This window comes from Falco naumanni, chromosome 1, assembly GCF_017639655.2.
Source record: "Falco naumanni isolate bFalNau1 chromosome 1, bFalNau1.pat, whole genome shotgun sequence".
Taxonomy (NCBI): domain Eukaryota; kingdom Metazoa; phylum Chordata; class Aves; order Falconiformes; family Falconidae; genus Falco; species Falco naumanni.
Window position 1 is genome coordinate 10421010 of NC_054054.1, and position 12890 is coordinate 10433899.

General features: G+C 36.9%; 1 long non-coding RNA gene across 1 annotated transcript; it reads left to right on the forward strand.

Annotated features, from left to right (window-relative positions):
• The first annotated feature begins 128 nt into the window (after positions 1–128).
• Positions 129–3544, forward strand: LOC121091647. The gene is made up of 4 exons (XR_005828991.1): positions 129–204; positions 1147–1185; positions 1695–1854; positions 3430–3544. It is a non-coding gene; the product is annotated as an uncharacterized LOC121091647 (long non-coding RNA).
• The last annotated feature ends 9346 nt before the right edge of the window (positions 3545–12890 follow it).

A 12890-nucleotide genomic window follows, 5' to 3' on the forward strand; every position in this document is an offset into this window, starting at 1 on the left:
GGGAATGAAGAACATATAAAGGCCACATAAAAGAAATGACCTATGAAAACAAGAAAGAACTACTTCTTTTTTTTTTTTTTTTTTTGTAGATATGATCAGCCAAAACAAAGATATAAAATTAAGGGGTGGAAGAATTGGGTGGATGTCAAGGAAAATCTTCAACAGTGTAAGAAGACCCAGTATCTGAATAACTGCTTTTGACAGGTGTGCTACAAGGGCCAAACAGGCAAGATCTTCAAAACTGTTTGTCATCTTCTCTTGCATTTTTTTTTAAAAAAAGAATAAAAAAGACCAAAGTGGGAAATTTATATGTGTTTTGAGGTTATGAGGAAGGTTACCAAAGGCCCCAATTTAAAGATTTCAGGGCTGTGAACAAGAAATGAAATGTTACAAGATTTATGAAGGGTTGGAGTTCAGTGAATGTGTGTCTAAAGAAATGACTTGCATTTTAATGAAGAGTATTACACTTGAGAGGCAATAGCTTGGTTATCCTTTCTGAACAATGACTTTGTATGTGGCTGTCAAAGAGAGCTCATTATACCAAAGAATTTATAATTCAGCTCTATAGATTGATATGATGGCCTCCAATTCATGGTATGCTTTTAAAGGTAATGGAACCAGCAGTGAGGGGCATCCAAAATGGTAATTACTTGTGGGAAATAGCTTCATGGTTTTAACTTACAATTCAAAGGGCTTTTTTCAAGAAAAAGAACTTTTAATTTGGCTTGTAACCTAAACCTCAAGGCTACCCTACAACTTTGCACAGCAGCTAAAAATTTTTCAGTCTGACATATCATACAGATTGAGAGAAAGTATTTAACATACATTGCATCTGAAGCAACAGTTAGTAATTTACATTGTCTTTGGAAATATTGTGGGTTTGTTTATTTTTACATGTTTTTCCTGGCTTGTAGAATTTCTGACTACCTTCTTTGCTTGCTTGCTTGCTTGCTTCAGCAGTAAATGTTGATTTGCTAAACTTCAGTTTTAAAATCAAGTAAACACTTTTTTTAAAAAAAAGGGGAGTTCCTAGAAAAAAAATATTTTTCCTCTGCTTATGCTATTGTAAGCCAGGATATTTGCTTTCTTGAATTTTCTTCTGTTTGTGCTCTGATTGATCACTAATTATTTCTGCTTTCTGAATAGACATCTACAGCTGCGTTGTGTATGAAAATACGTACATGGGTAAGATCTTCCCATTGATACCTCTATTTCATGTGCATATATATTTCCAAAGAAGACCTATCCTCCAAGCCTTAGGCTAGCAAAGAAATTTATCACAGTGATATTCCCTGTAAAATAATACTGTCGCAAAAGAGCATATACAAAATTAAATTAAACACTACTTGAAATTCTGATACATATTCATAGTTTTGAGGTTTTGTTTATTCATTCAGATTTATTCTTTTTATAGTAACATCTTGCCTGGATTTTTTTACCTCCTACATCAAGGAGTTAAATGAAATACCTACAACCACAGAACAAAACCAGGCTTAGTTCATATGTTAATGAGCCAGGATAATTGCAGCTTTCCCTAGGTAATCTCAGTGTCAATTATTCATGAATGGTTGACAGCAGACATGACATTTCCAACTGTCAACTTTCAGTCGTTTTGTTTACAAGTATGAAATGCTTAAGTACGAAATGTTAGATAGGAGTTAAGAATTGTGTTTGTTGGTTTTTTTTTTTTCCAGGGAAGATGGAATAATAGGAAGAGAAAAAAATAGAGATACTGTGAATTTTCCTCATAAAGTACGGAAATGGAGCCTATACTTGCCAGTAACTTTTGCAGTGTTGTTGGAGTGCAGCTGTGACTCAGGATCCATTGGACTCCAAAATCTGTGCTAAGTCCAGGTAACAATATTATGTCCCCTCCTGGCACATAGTACTATGCCATCACAAGGGGGAGGAACCACGTTTTGCTTCCCATCCCCTCGGTGCTTGTTCCCACCTAATGCACTAGTGAATATCACATGTAATGCATGTCTGGAGAATACCACCGGGCTCCCTGCTTCAGTTCTGTCCTTTGCTCCATACCACTTAATACTTTCAAAAACCCCTAACAACAATCTTAGGAATATTCTTGACTTTCCCTTTTGTGAAACTGGAGTCCCCTAACTTAAAAAGCTGCATAGAAGTGAAATGCAGACTTTGCAACCTGCGGTTTATAGGTTCTCTCAGTAAAAGTTAGATTTTGCCCAATAAAAGTTAAATTCCTTTGTATGTTTAAGTGCCTTTGAAATAGTCTTTGTTTTATGACTGCTGCTCATATCTCTGAAGTCATTAAAATATTTTCCAATACTAGCACCCTAATTGAAATTAATTGACAAGAATACAATAGAGAACAAGTTTTTAAAGGCATTTAAGTGCCTAAAGATGCAGATAGTTACTTACCTAGTGATGTTTTTCAAAAGATTCTACACACCTGACTCCCATTATGGAAAAGTTTAAGGAGTCTCAGTCCATTAATAAGCTATTTTCGTTTTTCAGCATTCATACTAATTTTGAGATGACTATTTAAGAAAATGCTCACCCAGGCTGAACATTTACCTTTTTTTCTAAGCAAGTTATTTTTCAATTCTTTTTTTGAAGTAAAAGGACTGGCAGGACATAGTGGAAAACCTGCATTTTAATAACTAGTAGGGTTCCTTGAGTAATTAAAGTCGTTCATTTTTAGGGTGCGTCAAAACTCAACATACAACACTGTTTCTAGAAATCCAGTCTTGAGTAAAGCACAGCACCCGAAACACGGGCCCAATTCTCCATACTCTCTTAGCCCATCTCCTCATATTAACTCTAATCTTGCAGCTTGCACTCATAATTCACTCAGCTAATCCTTCATGGTTCACAAACTCTGGTAGCCCATGTTAACGCTGGTCCCTCTGGACTCTAGCTGCTTCTACAGTTTCAAGACATATTACTTTTCCATTTCCATTTCATTATTTAATTGACAATCTTAAACTGTCAGAGTGAAAAGAGATGTGTGGCATTTACTAAAAGCAATGCTATTTTTCTACTTTATTATTGTCAGCTTGTCCATGTTCAGACAGTCTTGTATAGTATGACCCTTCATCAGTCCTTTAAAAATGTTATTTTTCACATTATTTTTTTTTTTTTTAAATTCAAAGAAGTAGGTAGATTTGGGGTTCTGTTTTATGGGGAAGGTTTTAGCTTAATTACTTACATGAAAGCACCCCCCCCTTTTTTTTTTTTACTGCACAATAAGTTGCAGACAGCAACAAATTTTTAAAAATGTTTAAAACAAATTAATTCATATGGACTGTGCAGTAAAATACACCGAAAACATCTATCCCAAAACCTCAGAACCTCAGACATGCTTCTTTCTTTTAATCAGGTTTGGTTTTATGTGAAACCATTTGTGGTGTTTAGCAAAAAGGGATGCACTGAAGGACTTTTCTCACCTTGCAGAGTGCACCCAGAAGTCCCTCTTGTGTCAATGGAACATGCAGCAAGAAAAATTGGAACTGATCCACAGAACATATGGATTAAATACATATCCCTCAGCACCCTCTTACTATTTTCACATGTACATGGAGGTGTTTCTAGTCTCAGCTTTCATGGTGATTCGCCTTTTGAAGGTAGAATGGGAGGAGGAGGGGAAGAGTCCTGGTGTGGGTTTTGCAGGTTTTTAAAACATTTGTGTCTCAAGCTGTCATTGCAGTATAGTGCAACTTCAAATACCATTGCCAGATACACTGTAACAGTGATTTTATGAAATCTCAATTAAAATGCTGAGGGAAATAATGTTCCATCTTAGAAAACTCAAAATATATTAATGTTGATAAAATGAACTGTTTTCCTTGACTTCTAGTATTGATTGAGTGACTTCTAAACCACTTGATAGTCTAAAAGTATTTCAAATCAAAGGCAAACATGACCTTTTGCCATGATTATGTTCCCCAGATAGTCATTCCTGTTTGCATGCACAGACAAGCAGATACTGTACTGACTTTTAAAGATCTTCCATAGATGCTGGGGAAAAAAAAAAAAAAAAAGGTAAAAATTCCTATTCCGAAATAGATAGTAACATTAAGAGCATCCCAAAAGACAAGTGAGCAACAAAATTTTTACTTGGAAGGGTTTTGTCTCTCATGTGTAAATCAAAACCAAGCAGTACGAAAAATAGTCCAAATGAAACTGTTTATTTCATATTCTGAGCAAATCATCTGTGATTAATTTTGCCATATAAATATCTACCATCACCTTCCCAAAACTGGAACAAAAGTTAGCCTTTTGTCACAAGATTCCCCATTTTTTTAAATAAACTTGACAGTGGAAACACTAATATCCAATAGCAAATGATGTAAACTGTTCAAGAAGCACTTGTTGAAATGCTTTTACAATTATTCTTTAACTATTGTGAAGTACTATTGCATAATAGGCAACTTGCTTTTGTTAGATTACTGTCCAGTCATGCATCTATGTTACAATTCTGATGACTACCTATTGCTAAATTTCCACAAAATTTCAGTCCAAGCATAAGGTACCCCAGAAGATTTCTAAAGCTGACTTTCTGTTTCAGTCCTTACCTTTAATTTTACGGTGTCATTAAGGAGATTGAGCTTTGCACAAGAGTTTATGCTCACCTCCAAATAAACACTTATGATGATACACACACAGTACTCGAATTTGCAGTTCAAAGACCTCTAAGTAGATCTGTATGGTGCTTCTGAAATTTTTTGATTAACACATTTTTCTCACGCTCTCCAAGAAAAAGGTCAGGTTATTGTTTGTGACTCAGTAAATTATTTTGCAGACATTGAAAGCTATTCGTTGTTGTTACAGTGTCCAGAAGAAAGGGTGAAGTTTATCTCCAAGCCTCTTAAATAGAAGCAAAAATAACTAAATCTAACGTTAATTTTGAAGATCAAAAATGTGTTTTGCAAAACCAGATGATTCATTTGTCATTCTCTTGGAAAAAGCTCTCATCAGTCAGAGTAAGGGACTCGAAATGCATAGTAAACAAACCCAAGAAAATAGCTTAAGCTACAATAACCTTTCAAAATAACCATTCTGAATTACTTTTTATAACAGCAATAAAAAACTGGCTTGCTTTTAAGAGGTAGCGTTACTATTAAACATAGCAAATATTGATATTGTAGAAAATTGCAAATCAGTTTGAAAACATTGACACTACTCAGTTGGCATTTTCTGTTTCTAATATGAGCTGAGAAATACCTCTTCCGTTATGGATGCCTGAAGTCAGCTTTATACTGGCAAGTTTTTCATCTTTGCATCTAAATATAATGGTGTTAAGCATGTTACAAAATCAGAAGCCCTTTCGTCAGGTTGCCTGTGAAAGATTTTCTATGAACTGTTGCTTGCAAATTAGTGCTTTTTTGGACAGTCCTAGCCTAGCCATGCACTGGTGCATAAAACTGAAGAAATTTTTCAGGTCTTGTATGCTTCACTGGAGATAAATTACTTTTATACAGTGGTAACCACTCAAGAACAAATTTTAAGGATCCCTCTGAGCAGAGTGTTAAACAGTACAAACGTTCCTTAACCCCTAAGGAACACATTTGAGGAGGAAAAGGAGCGATGGGAGAGGGGATACCCACGCAGTCTGGGCACTGAGCAGTGGCAGCACCACCTGGGAGCTTTATCTTGGCATTTACATGCAGACAGACCCCAAATCACTTTGTTTTCCATCCCTTTTAAGGAAACATGCATTCATTTCAACTGGGTTTTCACTTTTTGTGTTAGAAGAACGAAACTGTGTTATCAGCTTTGAATATCACAGCTAGCTTCTACTTGTATTGAATCTGGATTGGATGCCAGATCTGATACCGAAGATAGATAGACCTATGTTAATTTTACAGCATGGGTGTAATCACTTAATCTTGTCATTGAGACCAAAGCAGAAATTCTTTATTAGACAAAGGGGACGATGGTTGGAACAGTGGGATCAGGCTACCCAAGCAACGACCAGTATGTTACCAATCTTACTGGTTTTAACCATAGGTAAGGGATGATCCAAGACTTGGTGTGGGCTTGGCAAAGCAGGCTGAAATCCAGTTATATATATGTGTGTGTGTGTGTGTGTATAGCAAACAATAAAAAGACATGCCAGAGTCTGGCATTCTTCAGCTCTGGATACAAAAAGTCTGGCTGCCAGCAAGTCCACACAGGAAAACACTTTTCTTTGTAGGGACAGCCCCCATCCATCTTACGCATGGGTCACGTAAAATACACCCTGAAGCTGTCACTGTGCTTAGATTCATGAATCAATCAGATTTTATCTTTTTTATTAAATCTCCTTTTTCAGCAAAATACTTAACCACTCTGAAGTCTCTTGTTCTAGTCCATCCCTGTTCAGCAAATCATTTGTTCATGTTTAACGTATACTTTTGTGACACTTTACCTTAAGTAGGAAACTCGGCTACCGTGAAGATATATTTATCTGCTTAGCCTTAGGGCTTCTCTCTGAAGTGACAATGAAGTAAGTAAGTGCAACGTGTTGGTTATTCCATGTCAATTCCCTGTGTGAACTTTTAAGCGTGCAATAACCCTTTCTGAGTAAGCATTAGTGCTCTGTACCTGTTCTACCATACTGTCAGCTAACCCTGCAGGTCACCTCTCATGTTCTCTAGGAAAGAAATATCCCTTTACCTTGTCTCTGCAGAGCACCTCTCATCATGGTCTAAGATTTTGAATTAAATCTTTAAATACAGCATTTTTCTTATAGCATGCAGCAATTACATTTTTTGTTGTATATTAAGTATATCATGTTATGCTATTATAGGTTAAAAATGTGTCGTAATCTTAAAAATTTAGAAGTAAACAAGAAGATAGCTTTTAAAGTTCAAATTGGATTATGTTTTCAGGTTTAGTGCACATATATTCTTACCTACTATTTCTCTTTGCAATTTCATGGGTTTGTAATATGTTAGAAAACCAAGATCCGACAAAATTATAATACTTGGGCACAATATATAGTTATAAATGATAATAAACTAATTCTCATTTTCCCCAAACTAGCTGATTTTTTTTTTATGATTCATAAAATAGCAAATCTCTAGTAATTAATATATGGCTCAAAGTTATTTCATGAATGTTGCGTGCACGTGCTTACCCTCATGGATAGCTTGGAAATGGATGCCATTGTGCACTGGCTATTTGCAGTGACTTAGGTGCATTTGATTCCTTGGTTGGAAGTGGAAATGCAGAATGTGCTTTCTGCTAGTACATGGGCCTGAAGGAATTTGATGTTTTCTGATTTACTTTCTTCTGCTGAATTCATCTGTGTGTTTATACTAGGCAAAAGATGTGAAGAAACCTCATTCATTGATCAGGTTGCTGTCATTCCTATGAAGACTGTACTTCTGGGTACAGAAATACCAGCTCACAGTGTAAGCATACCTATTTCTTTGCTTTACTGTTCCAGAGCTAGATTTCCGATAAGATTGAGATTTCGGTGGATACAATTTACAGTTCAGAAGAACTATTAAAAAAATGAAAGGGCAAAATGTACTTTACTGATCCTGTTAAATCAATGACAAAACTCCTATTCATTTCAGGAATAAATTGTTAACCCACAGTGACCCCACAATAGCTCTAATTGTCTGCAAGCTGAAAGATTTTCTAATATGCTACTTTAAGCCTACCACATCAGGTCCTAATGTCCCACTATAAATAAAAAACACATTTTAAAGCCCATAATTACATGTTTATTCAGATTTCAGCAGTAGGTCAAGGAAATTTATCTGCATTCTATAAAGCCTCTGCATTACGTGCGCTGTAAAATGTCAGAAAATTTAAGGACTTCTTAGTTATTATCCCTTTTGGTTGCTTGTAGATATACATGATAAATATTTAAATAATATATAAATACTATTATAGAAATCCAAAATAATCTAAAAAAAAGAAGTCAGCAAAATTACAAAAGAAATTGGATTTCACATAAGCAACATCTACTAGCAAACTAGGCTTAAGCAATCACTTGCATCTCAAATAAAAAGTAAGTTTATGGATTGTCTTTAATTTCAGGATTTTAAAATTCCTTTTCTTTCCATTTTTATTTCATTACATGGTGCTGCAAAGTCGCAACCCATAGGTGTTTTTTTTTCCTGCTTCTCACTTTGCCATTTCACTTCCTTCCCTTCCTTTATTCTGTTGACTGGCTTTCATATTATCACATCTTCCTCTGTCTTTTGTTTCTTCCTTCTTTCCTCAATGTTATTTTCTCTTTGTTTTAGCACATAAATTATTTACACCTGCAAAGTGGTCCTTCTCTGGTAAATCTCACTCATGGTACAGTATTAGAAACTCTTTCCATTAGTTTTCCATGTTATGCTTGTTCTCATTTATGTGTAGGCTTCCTTGCAGCTCACCTTCATGATCACCTAAGTCCACACTATACGTTATGCCAGTGAAATCAGTAAGCCTGATGACAGCTCCTATGTTAGTTCCCCTTATTTGCTGCCAGGAGCTCACATTAAAGGAACCACTTTGTTTGTTTAAGGTGATATTTACTGAGTGGTGAGTACAGAAAAACAAAACAGTTGTTACGAATTGCTTAATTATACTTTGAAATGAAAGTTTAAGCTTTTTACACTATAAGCATTTTATTTCTTTGCCAGTGGAAAGCAGATCATTTCAGAGAGAGTAGAAATAGTAGCTTTATCTCTGGTGTCCCGGGCTGCAGTGCTATGATCATTGAAATGCAGACTGATGTGCAGCAGGGTGTTCTCATCCACTGTTTCTGCTCCTGACACTTGCCTCTTTATCCTTCGCTGTACCTACAGCTGCACTAGTGGAGTTACGTGGGGAGATGGACCACAGGCCTGATTTGCATGTGTGGGGGAAAAAAAAATAAATTCCAGTCTGAGCTTGTTCCTGGTCAGTCTTGAGATGAAGAAACATGACAACTGGTGCTGGCAAATCGTAGGGATGGGCATGTGTAGCTGAGGACAGGGGAGAGGAGAAGGCAAGACTCTAAGCAGATGCCTACCATTACATCAGTTCAGGATGATCATAAACCCTTAGCATTAGGAATGACATGTTACAAAGCCATAAAAATGCAGTATCACAATGGTATAGTTTGTGTCTGCATATAAAGTATCTTAACACATGCTTAATATAGCCAGAAGTATTCAGAAAGTGACAGAATTGAGCAACCCGAGCAGGATTCTCATTGTGCAACTACATCTGGGTCCTTTTGCTGCGTGGAAATGAAGGAGTAAACCACCCTCAGACAATCAGTCACAGCACCTCAGCTGAGAGATGTTTCCTAAAACATCTGTCATCTGCTGTAATTGGCGTAGGAGGTGTTCCTGCTTTATTTCACTGGATGGTTACATGGATTAGTTGAAGCTAGTACTGAAGGGTAAGCATCCTGCTTCTTGCTCCTTGCTTCTTGAGGTTTGGTGTGGGATATAAACAATTTCTAACATCAAGCTGAGTCAGTACGTTGTTTAGAAGTTCCTCAAAAAAGTGAAATCATCATATTCATCATACTAGTATTTTAAAAATATTTGTAAAGCTTTCACTGAAATTGAATAACAGTTTGTGTTCATATGGCATTCAGTTAAGTACTTCCTTCGTTGTAAATCATCTGGCATAGATGACCATATTTGACTTCTGTGGTTACTAAGCGACTTTGCCCTCCATCAGTAAAACAGATTATGTACGCCACAGTTTCCTGGCTTTGGAAAGGGAGTAATTGTATCTTGTGACTAGAACCATGTTCATGCTTTAGACTGTCGTCACCAAAGGAAGCTTACTAGAGTGCTTCTTGCTGCACTACACATGCAGGCCCTCCTGCTCTAATACCAGCTCTCTGGGGAGGTCTGTCAAATTAGGGCAGAGTAATTCCCCAAATGAGCAGGATTCAGAAATGCCGAATTGTAAGCAGTACTATAGTTTAAACCGAAGTCATTGTTGATTCCTTTTACTTTACTGTTCCATAGAGCATGATCTTGGTTTATTCAACTGATTTCTCATAATGCAACAAACTTAGGTAGTAGAAACACATCTGAAACAACCCTTGGTAAATGCAATAAACCTGCAACCTCTGTTTTATCATTGCTCATACTTCTCTGCCATTACCTGACGGATGTTTTAATGAACAGGCATGATAGTTTGTAAGACACTTGACCAGACTAAGACATCTGTCTTTTGTGTCTATGTGAGTTGCAGTGCCCATAGAAAACCTAAAGTTCTAGCATTCCAATTCAGGTTTTAATGCTTTGCAGAGGTGGAAATGGCAGTGTAAGATAAGCAGACTTGAATGAGCTGTGAAATTACAGAAACTGTTAGAGTCACATCTTGTGAAATGATTTTAAAATTCCCCTTGAATCAGATACCAAGTACACTAAACAAATTTTGGGATTTCTACGTTAGAGGGTTGCAAAAAAATTAAATGTCTTTTAAGATGCTAAAAAAAATAACACTATTATCATATTTATTAAGGCAGTGCGACAAATAAGCATAGTTCCAGAAAAGAGGATTGAAAAGTAATGTGGGTTTTTTCCAACTAGAACCTCACCTTCTTTTCTAATAAATTTTAAATTAACCTGCAGTGAAATTGTATTTTATATCAGCTACTCGTCAGTACAAATCTGAAAAGGAAGGGGGTCTGTCTATATGAGACTTGCCTGTGAGAAGGGATAATTTTGAACTGTGAAGTGAATACTCAGCAAGATCAATTCTGCCAATTATGATGGCAAGCATATTATCCAAACTTGCAAATATTTACTATCTCTGAGTATTTCTGGCTGGATTATTCTATTCTAATAAGAAACTTATGCATAATAAAATGTTTTGTTTCCCGACTTTGCTTTGCTCTATCAGTAATGGATTAGGTTGTAAGCTGAAGTAAATTGGCACTACAGCTTTTTTTACAGTGACTGACACAAGAACAGGTACAAGTTCAATATTTGATTCCTTTTATTGTCACATTGAGGCCTGTATGCATAGCCAAAGTTTTACACACAACTGGACAAAAGTTTTAATTCTGCATTGCTGCTTTTACAAGGTGATCTAACAGCTGAAAACATCAATGCTTTAAAGTACTTCTTTGGTGATTAGAACTCTTTTACCTAAACTTCCTCACAGTTTAAAGGAAGCCTAAGATCTAGCAAGAGCCAGACAACTCCACCTCTTCAAAGGCTGATTTTGCAAGCCTGCATACCAAACAGAAAACCTACCCCTGGAACGGATAACCTTGGAGGAACAAAGCTCTACCTGATTTACCTGTCAACTGGGTCAAAACAGCAGCTGGGAAGTTACAGTCCTCTCACGATGCCAGAGAATTTTTGTTTCAAATTAAGCTCAAGTCAAGCATGAGCCGCAGTTTCATTCATATTAAAATAAATTGCTGCATTATTCAGCTTGGAAACTTGAAGGTTCAGTGTGTGTGTGTGTGTGTGTGTGTTTGTAAAATGTATGTATATTAAGTCATGATGAAAATGAGAAAGTTCTTACTCAAGAGGTAAGGGTGCAGATGGAAAGGCACAAACATTAACTTCTAAAGGTTTCTTTTCCTCCATGTTCAAGATAAACGTTTGTCTCTGAGGCTATAGAGTTTTCTTTATATGCTTTTTCATTTGATATACATATAAAGCAATTGCTTTATCAGAATGAACAGACCGCTTCTATACTGTGCTAAATGCACCTGAGTTGTTCTGACCCTTTGTGAATAATTCAAGTCTACTGACCTCTTTTTCTTACTCTTTCTCTCAAGAAAAAATTTACTTTCATTCTATCTCTCTGGGTTTTTTGATTCTGTTTCCTTTGGTTTTTTTCTGTCCAGTGCTACATCTGCATTCTGGCTGAAGTATGAGGATAGAAGAGGACCTGCTCTGAGGCTAGCAGCAAATTAATATTTTCGGAATGTAAACTGGCATGGATAAAACTAAGAAGAGATACCAATATTGCAAATACTAGTGAAGGATCACCGATGGACATAAAATGGTAAATTTTTTCTATATGTAGCTGTACAGAACAGTAAATACTAACACATTTATAGAATCTGTACAAAGTAAATTTGAAGCAAAATTCCAAGGCAAAACTATAGCTACTTGATCAGTTCTTAAACTTCAACATGGGCTTTCATATGACATGTTTCAGTATGTCAAAGGCTGTTTAAGATGCAAGTCAGCCTTTGTTTTCTGGCTCTTTAAGCATACCTAGCCGTGCTACCAGCCTGCCCAGTACAGCGCTGGCAACAGCAAGTGGCCACAACTCATGTCCTGTGTATGGTGTAATCACACAGGCATTAAAAGGGTCTGTGGGAATCACTGCTGATGCCAAACTTGTAAGCTATGTCCCTTACCTGCTTTCCCAGCCATCACTCAAGTGGCCCTGATTCCAGTGGGCTAACAATTTGTCTTGGTTTGTTTCATTCTGCATAGAGTAGCACTAACTGGGGGAGAAAATCAGAAAAAACAAGAGAAAAGGATAAGCAAGGAGCAGATAGACAGTGCCGTTAGGGAAGAAAAAAGGGCTTTGGTTCTGGGCAGTGCAACATGCTGGAGAAGGATGTTTTGCCCTCTGCTAGTGGGAAAGACAGGCAGAAGAGCCGTTATGTCAGTGGTTGGAAGCAGCACCCCGCTTTCCCTTGTGCCTCCCCAGGCCCAGCTTGTGACTGACAAGGGTGGGCAAAGTCCTCCTGACAGAGCCCCTGTATGGCTGCCGGGGGTCCTGCTCCCTCCCCGTGGCAGGAGGCCTCTGAACTGGTTTTTCACAGTGACTGACAACTCCTTCCAGCAGTACAAGTGAATGCGTGTTCTGCAACATTTTTTTTCCCTAAGGACAGTCTTTTTTTTTTGTTAATACTCTGTATGTATTTGATCTTCTCGCCTTCACAAGACAATCAAACATGGCTTGTCAGCAGTTTATTATTGAAAGAGAAACAGGAAGGGCAG